At 33.5% G+C, this 9,413-nt stretch overlaps 1 pseudogene; it reads right to left on the bottom strand.

The window, feature by feature from the left end:
* Window positions 1–8,616: 8,616 nt before the first annotated feature.
* On the bottom strand, window positions 8,617–9,128 carry LOC101703240 (transcription initiation factor IIA subunit 2 pseudogene; annotated as a pseudogene).
* Window positions 9,129–9,413: the final 285 nt, after the last annotated feature.

Here is a 9,413-nt window from a genome sequence, read left to right as displayed (position 1 = left end):
ATGACTATTATAAAAAACAAACATGCAAAACACGAAATAAGTGTTTGAGAGGATGTGGAAATATTGAGTCCTTTGTGCACTGCTGGTGGAAATGTAAGGTGATGTAATCTATAGTAATCACAATGGCCATTCCTCAGAAATTAAATAAAATATTACTATATTAGCCAACAATTCCACTTCTAGTTATATGCTCAAAAGAATTGAAAGAATGGTCGCTAGCATGTGTACAACAATGTTCATAGCATCATTAGCTCACAATAGCCAAAAGATAGACATAAATCAAATATTCATCAAGAGATAAATGGATAAATAAAATGTGGTTTATACATGTAATGAAATGTTCTTCAGCCTGCAATGGAGATGGAAATCTGTTACATGCTATAGCAGAGATGACCCTTGAAATGATATGCTAAGTGAAATAAGTCATACATAAAATATTTTACTTATATGAGGTGCCTGGAACAGTCAAATTGATGTAGATGGAAAGTAGACTAATATCAGTAGGGCTAGGAAAAGGCAGCAAGGAGGAGTTATTGTTTAGTGTGCATGAAATTTCACTTTAGGATGATAAGAATTTTCAGAAACATAATTATGGTGGTTGCACAACAATGTGAATGTACTAAATTTTATTGACTTTTACACTCAAAAGTGAATCAAATGATAAATTTCATGTTATGTGTATTTTAGCACAATTTAAAAAGTCTTCTTTTCTGGTTATCAAATACCCAGAGCTGGTATAAATAACATCTATTATCACATCATATATATATATATATATACACACACACACACACATCTTATGTCACACATAACTTACAAACGATCATTTTGCTGACAATTTCTAAATATATTATTAACCACTTTCCAAATTCATATATCTTTTGTAGCTATTGTTGCTTTTATAAAAGTGTTGCATTTCCCAAATAGGATTCAGAGGCATATTTTTTCAATAAAGCTTAAGACAGTATTTCCTAACAAATATGGTATCATTTGCAAGCCTAAGAAGCTTCAAAGCTACTGTTTTACAAAGGTCTAACTGTTTCACACTCCCATGTTATATCATACACTAGTTTCATAGAATTCTTAGGAGAATTCCCCAAAGGAAGGTCTTCACACATAGATTTAGCTTGCTAGTTCAGTTGTATTTGTCTTCTTTTCCAGGAAAACATATTGTAATAATAAAGAATTTTCATTTTGTCCACAAACACACTTTCAAAATCTAGTTTGTCTTTAAATATGGTATATCAACCACAAAGAAATAGATCTAATTTTAATAATTTTGCTTAATAAACCTGAAATCATATCCATTTTAATATCCAGAATCTTTGGAAACCTAAAGAGGGATTTTTCACAACAGAGAGCTTCATGCTCTTCTCCCTGACCCTTGTCTGTTGCCTTTGTCAGATCTCCTGAAAAAAAAAAAAAAAGTGGACACAATCCCAAGTGTGGCTATGAAATTGTTTCTCTGTAAAGATATCCATCTGTTCCTTTCACTGTCTTCCTAGTCAAATCTGACTGAGCTTGGGGTGTCCAAACACATTTCTGTTACTGTCAATACTACAGAGCCAAAAACTCTCTGGATAAGTAAGCTGCATTATAAGCTATTGCCTTATGTGCACTCAAAAGAATTGCCCTTGCCTGGATCCAGAACCTTTATTGCTAGAGAAAATGTGGACTATTCAACAGGGAAAAAAATGCGCTTGGTGTTGGATCTGTTATCAAAATGGTCATTTCAAAGATGAATACCAGGTAGCAGAAAACAAAACTCATCAGATGTCCAATGAATGTGGCATTTAAAACTTGACCTATCTGGTCTACTATCTCAAATCTATAAAGAACTTAAAAAAAAAACAGACCTCCCAAATTTAAAGACCCAATCCAAAAATGGGCTTCTGAAATGAACAGACATTTCTCAGACAAAGAAGTAGAAATAGCAAATAAACATATGAAAAAATGTTCAACATCACTGGTCATTCGAGAGATGAAAATGAAAACAATGCTGAGATTCCACCTCACCCCAGAAAGAATGGCCGCCACCATGAAATCAACCAATAACAAATGCTGGTGGGGCTGTGGGGAAAGAGGAACCCTGTTCCACTGTTGGTGGGAGTGTAGACTGGTGCAACCACTGTGAAAATCAGTATGGAGATACCTCACAGAACTAGGACTGGAAGTCTCATTTGACCCAGCTATTTCCCTGCTGGTTACCTTCCCCAAAGAATTAAAAGTATCATACTACAGTGATATATGTGCACCCATGTTCATAACACCACAGTTTGTAATAGCTAAAACTTTGAAACAGCCCAAATGCCCAACAACTGGAGCCTGGATAAAGAAAATGTGGTTTTTTTTATAAAACGGAGTACTACTCAGCCATCAAAAACGAGAAATTAGAGACATTTATTGCTAAATGGATGCACGTTGAGGCGATACTCTTAAGTGAAATAAACAGGACACACAATACTGAATAGTTTCTCTAGCATGAGAAACTGAAAGTGTAAATAAGGACTAAAAGGTATAATAGATAATGTGAAATAGGAAGAAAAGGGGCAAAGCAGAGGGGGAAGTGGGAAGGGTAGGGGAAAGGGAAGGAGGCAATGGAATTAATATGAGAAAATGAAAAAATGGAAATAAAGTCTTTGTAAATAGGGAGGGCAGGTGAATGGGGAAAAAAATAAGAACCAAGAAAGTATGTAAAGGTGCACATCTCCAATGATGAACGTCATTATATTGTATACCTAAAATGTATCAATAAAAAGATTTTTAAAAAATAAAATAAATAAATAAATAAAATAAAACTTGACCTTTCTGCAAGTACTCGTTTCAGAAATGATTAGTTTTCATGAATGTTTTAAGTAATTTATATCTCATATATTTTACTTTATATAAAAAATATACAGAATATATAAACTATGTGAAAATGTATGATTCCTGTTTATTCTCATCTAAGGTGTAATTACAAGGCCGATTTTTAAAAATGTAACAGAATATCTGCTGAGCTAAAGTGTTTTTAAATGAATAAACATAGATATGCATTTTATTGTTTTCACTTCCAAAGAGCTTCTGGATAAATATTGAATCATAACTTACCTCTAGGTTGCTACTTCTTAAGGCAGAAATATTTATAAGTAAATATATATATAGTTTATATATATTATATATATAGTTTTTATATATTATATATATACATAGTTTAATGTTATTCATCCAAAGCCAGTCATCTGTTTGCTCATTTTTTTACCTTTCATACAATCTTTAATTTTAGAATCAGCTCTGTTTGAATTCACCAAATTCAAATGTGGGCTCTAGCTTTATCTTATCAAAAAATTGCTTATCTTTCACCTCTGTTATTTTAACTTTTATCTAAGGAAAAAAATGTGATTTTTAGTGAAAATTTTAGTTCAAAAAACATTATTTAGATTTTGGGAAAAGTGACACATCACCATTGGAAAAAACATCTCCCAAATCATCAACTTTGGATGAACATTGATTCTGTGTGGATTAATACATTATAGGAAAAACAGTGATGTAAGTATAAATAACTGCAAAATACCAGAAAAATTTAGGCTAAGATAAAGAGATATTTTATTTAGAAAAAATAAATTGCAATAGGAAGAATACTGCAATCTCAGAACTCTTCAACCCTTTCAAAATCAAACAGAAAGTCATTTATTTTACAGGGAAAAGAGCAGTGTTGTGTGTTGTATATACTGCCCTCCCTCAAAAGATCTATTGAAGTCCTAATACTCAGTGCTCATAATTTGACCTTATTTTGAAATAGAGTCTTTGCAGATAGTTAAGTTCAGGTCACACTGAAGTATAATGGCCCCTTAATCTACTGTGATTGGTCTTCTTATAAGACTATGTGAAGATGCATCTGCAATTCAAGAAAAGTAAAAGTTGAGAGCCACCTCTATTAGAAGGTAGGAGGAGGTAAGGAAGACCTTGTTCAGTCTCATAGGGAGGGTGGTCCTGCTGACATCTTGATTTTACACTTCTAGCCTCCAAATCTGTGATAAAATAAATTGTAGTGAGCAACTCAGTTTACAGTAATTTGTTACAGCAGATTTAGGAAATGAATACAAAAATTAGCAAAATTGAACAGAAGCTCCTAATGGGAATTTGGATAAGCAAGGGGAAATGACCAAAGATAAAGGGGCTTGAAGTGATCAGCTGTAGAATAACATAGTAAAGGAAATGGTCTCACATTTTAATGCATGCTTAGGCTTGGAGGTCAGCAGAGCTCATGGGAAGGAGCAAAGCCCAACTAAAAGTTAATCTAGATGCAGCAGAGGTACAAAATGAACAATTGTGAGTGCTTGGACAGTATTAAATTAGTTTTATTTGAATTTAACTTGAAAAATAATTAAGTGAAACTGAAGAGTGTAAACATTTGAACTTCCATAATTTTTCCTAAAGTAAGGAATAATATGTATGAGGTCAGATTGTTTTCTTTTGTTTTATAACCACAGAATTCATTATTAGCATCTTTTTATAATTTTTTCTTTTATTAGTATATGTTTGCACTACATAATGATTACATTCTTCATGGAGGGTTGGTACACGTATATATGATTTCATTCATTTCTCATCCCCTCATCCCTTCATCCTCCTCCCTGCATCTCTTGGTCTCCTTCCCTTTTGCAAAAAGATCTACCTCCCTATTTTCTATTACCTATCATTTATTTTGCTCCTTATTTATATTCTGGGTTTCTCATATAAGAGAAGCCTTGTGATATTTAAGCTCATGTCTGATTTGTTGTCTTTTGCCTGGATGCTAGGACAGATGGAATTTAGCTCACTAGAGTCCCTTTTCATCACCTTGAGTCCCACCCCAAGTATTTGTTAGGTGTATTATTACTTTTACATGGCCAAATTTTATAACTTGTGCATAATCCAACAATTCTTCACCAGTATATTGACCAGAAGGTATCCATTTCTAAAATATTTATTTTCATCCATCTTTTGGCTGGTGAAATTTTCACAGTAAAAACATTCTTTGTTTCAATATTAACCACTTGGGCTAGGTTACCCCAACCATCATTCAGGCAACACATCTGTTTACATCCTGAATATCCCAAGCATTCCTCAGGCAGGTGTCATTTCAACCAGTGGATTCTTGTTAGCACCAGATACACTCATCGTTTGTCTGTTTATTTGTTTTATAGCAACTATTTCTTGCTCACATTTTTTTTATTTAGAACATTTTATTTGCTTTTGATATTTGTTTCTAGTGAAATTTAATACAGTAAGTTCTGATTATTTTCTTTTACTTATTTGTGTTTAGTTTATTTGTGAGAAATACCCTATAATTTTGTGCCACAATCTATAAAAACTCATTGTAAGTACATTAGATATAATTTTTATACTTCTCCAGAACTGAGTGATACTCTTTTAGAATACGTAATAGACACATTTGAGACACTGAGACTGACAGGGAAGGAAGTGCCAAAAGATCTGCCAAACAAAGAATTAAAAAGGGGAGAAATGTTAGCATATCAGAGAGGAAAAGTCTGTTATGAAACAGAAAGACAGGCCAGGGATTTAGCTCAGTGGTGCCACCGGCTGCCTTGCAAGTGCAAGGTCCCGGAGTTTCGTTCCCCGGTACAAAAAAAAAAACAAACATGAGACGGAAAGACAAAAAAGATGTCCCTTATTGTCAACTATTCATAATATAAAAATGATAGAAATTAAAAGAAGAAAGGAAACCAAAAAAATTCCAGTAGTGGTCAATGATTATAATAATTCTGTGGGTGGTGTTGACAGAGTTGACCAACATCTAACAAGCTATCCTTTAATCAAAAAGCTAGGAAGAAAATATTATTATAAAATGTTTATGTGGGCCGGGGATTTAGCTCAGTGGTTTCACTGCCTGCTGTGCAAGCACAAGGAGCCGAGTTCGATCCCCAGTACCAAATAAATAAATTAATTAATTAATTAAAATAAAATATTTATGCACCTTCTGGACCAACAATATGAAACTCATTTGTTATTTATTCAAAACAAAAGGATTCAAAAAGTCATTTACAATTTAGATTAGGTCTAATAGACCAAATAATTGAAAAATACAGGAGAGCAAAATGCCAACCAGGACGTCCATCATCGACATCTTCACTGTTACATTTAGTAGGTAGACATTTATTGAAATTATATCACCCATAGAAGAAAGGAAAGACTAACACGACAGTGTAAAGTGTGTGGTTCAAAAAAAGACAGTAATGCAAAAAAGAGAGAGACTGGATACTACTGTCGATTGTAACATTGCATTGTGTATTGAATGTTTTAAGAAAAAATATTGAACAGATTTAACAAAATTGTCATTTTTATATTTCTTGCTGTTATCCTATAAAATTTAATGAAAAATGCAATTTTTAGTCTTCCTATATTTAAATAATTGGTCTGGTAAGTGGTTAATAATAGGATTACTCTAAGTTTTTGCATTCTTAATAGTATTTCTCCTTTATATTTAAACTTGAAGAACAATTTGACCACATATAAAATTCTTGAGTTATACTTTCTTTTCCTCAAAGCTTTGCAGATATTGCTTCTTTGTATTGTCATTGAATGGGACATCGAGTGACCTTTCAGACCAATTATCTTTATTCTCTTTGTGTATAACATGCTTTGTAATTTCCCAGCACCAGGATAACCTTCTTATTTATTCTTTCTTCTTTTTCACAAAATTTAGTAAAATATAATTTAACATTTGATCTCAGTTTACCCAGTGGCACTGCATACCATTTTTATCTGCAAATTCAATTCTTTTTTCTTTTTCAAGAAAAATTTGAATATACGTACTTATTTGTATTTATTCATTCTATTGTTCTCTTCTTTTAGTGGAGTACTTATGCATTTATTAGACAATCTTTTTGATGGTCTTTATTTTACACAATTTTTTTTTTTTTGGTATAGGGGATCGAACTCAGGACCTTGCGTGTGCGAGGCAGGAGTGGTGCCACTGAGCTAAATCTCCAGCCCCATGGTCTTTATATAATCAACTCTAAAATAGTTTTGATGCTCTCTTTTCTATTTGGGATAATTTCTTCTAGCATATTGATATTTTCTTCCCTCACATTAATTTGTTTTTATTTATTCTAGTTTGTAGTGGTTCTAATATAGCTTTCATATATCTACTCAGGTTTACTTTTGTTTTTCATTACTATTTTTAGCTATACTTGATAACTTTTAATCTCATGTTGATTTATAATCTCCTTTGTATCACTGTGTCTGTATAATTCTGTGTGTATGCATGTAAATTATGTATGTATAGACATAACTATATTGTATAAGTATATATTATTGTGAATATATACATATATGTAGTTTGTAATTTCTTTAACAGTGTGAACAACTGTCAGAAAATTATCTGTCTTTTGGATGACTACTTTTGTGGTGTATATCTAGTATTTATTGAGCATTTGCTATTTCCAAGCATAATTCTAAGCCCTTTATGCTAGTTATCTCATGTAATATAAATGGTTCGTTTGCTTTGCAAAATTTTACTTCTTTTTTAAAAATGTTTACACATTTCTTTCTGATTATCAGTCATCTTTGAAGAAATAGGGTGAATTACTTACTAGAGATTACAAAGCAGTATAGCCAGGAGGGAGTTGTGGAATAAATGAAAGCGCCACTGGACACTGTGAGGCTTGTTGTCTTCCTCACACCTCCCAAAATATGTTATTTTTTTATTCTGTTGAACATCTTCCTTCAGTGTTCCCACAGCCAGGGTCCCATGTGGAAATATTACATCCATTGCAACTTGGCCGTTACTATCTGTGCTCCTCATTGCATTCTATTTCAATTCCAGCTATAGCAAAATTCACTACTGTCCCCTCTCTTCTCGTCCAAGCTCAATCCCATGTCCAGGGTGACTCAAATACCTACAAGGACCAGCTATATAGACATTACAAGTATTTAGTAAGCTTATGATAAGCTAATCTACACACATGAAAAAAATTATTTTAGTTAAAAATTCTATACTAAGACACTTTTCTCAATTTTCTTACTGAAACTTCATTTAAAACAATAAATTTACAAGACAAAGATAAACTACATACATATACAACATGACAAAAAATCAAAAGACAAAACAAAATTGTAAAGAATAGAGATGATGCACTGATCTCAATGAAATAAGGCAGCTATCATAAACTATTGAAGTACAATTGCCAGATGTGGAGACATCTTGTCTTTGGGAAGCTGAAGCAGCACAGATGAGTAATTCCTCCAACACTTCACCCTCCAGCAAAATACATTACTTTCCTCAAAATAAGTCTCTCTATCTTGAATCTCTCTATCCACTAATGCACTCATATACATCTGTAATTCAGTACTTCAGTGTTTACTCTTTCATGCCGTAGTTTGCATAGTCATATTCACCTCTGCTGAATGACATGTTTTTCTGAAGGTAGGAGAGTTACCAATGCCATATCCTTTTAATCCCACTCATCTTTTTTTTTTTTGAGGTTTAAAATAAGTTTATTAAAGTGTTCTCAGGAGGGTGACAACTTTGATTTGTCATTAAGAAAAAAATTATGTTTCTTCATGCTTTGTAATAAAGGTAATGTAAGAGGATAGAGTTATAAGCATTTTTTGCCAGAATTCTCTGATAGTATAACACAGTGTAGTCATTTCTGCAATGCTAGAATAAATTGAAACAAAGTCTCTTCTATGCTTCTCTTCAAAAAGCGATGAATAACAGGAGATGGCATCAAAAAGCCATTTTTTTTCTATTCATTCTGTAGTATTGCAGCCAGTATTTTTACCATCGCATGCTACAATTTTCACTTTATCCACTTTAATAAGTTCTGTCACCTCTCTGAATTCAACATCGTTCAATACAAAAGTCCACACATTATCGCAGAATCTGTATGTATTTAGAAAGCCCCTGAAATTGACTCTGTTCCTGACCCTCTGAGCCAATGCTGAATTTATAGCCTTATCAAACTGAAGTAGAACTTGGAGGGCAAGTTGGGGGGTGATCTGTTGAGACTGGATGAGCTCATCTAGGCTTTCCTGAAGACTGTTTCCCAAGGTGGTATTTCTGTGTAACTGATATGCCATGACTCAGGAGGAAGAAATTACTTTATTTTCAGGCTTGCATTGATATCTTATTTTACATTTAACTTCTGGCTCCTCCAACAGAATATAAGCTTCGTTGATTTTTGTCTGTTTTGTTCACTGAAGTAAAGTGGGCATCTAGAACAGTACCAGTCCCTGCGGGAGGCGCTTCCCGCCGCGGAACGCAGCACAGGAGCGGCCAGGAGGCCGCAGGAGCAGCAGCCTAACCGACCACCTCCTCAGCCGCCGCGGAAACCCCACTCATCTTTATAAAGTCTGACTCAGTGGTTCCCCAATGTAGTAGTTGTCAATTTGTAGATCTTGGAGCTTTCTGTCTCCTACGTCAACAT

Source organism: Heterocephalus glaber, unplaced genomic scaffold (genome assembly GCF_053883595.1).
Source record: "Heterocephalus glaber isolate CG9 unplaced genomic scaffold, H.glaber_assembly_v1.0 deba00001454, whole genome shotgun sequence".
Lineage (NCBI taxonomy): Eukaryota > Metazoa > Chordata > Mammalia > Rodentia > Bathyergidae > Heterocephalus > Heterocephalus glaber.
This window is presented reverse-complemented; position numbering and strand designations above follow the sequence as displayed.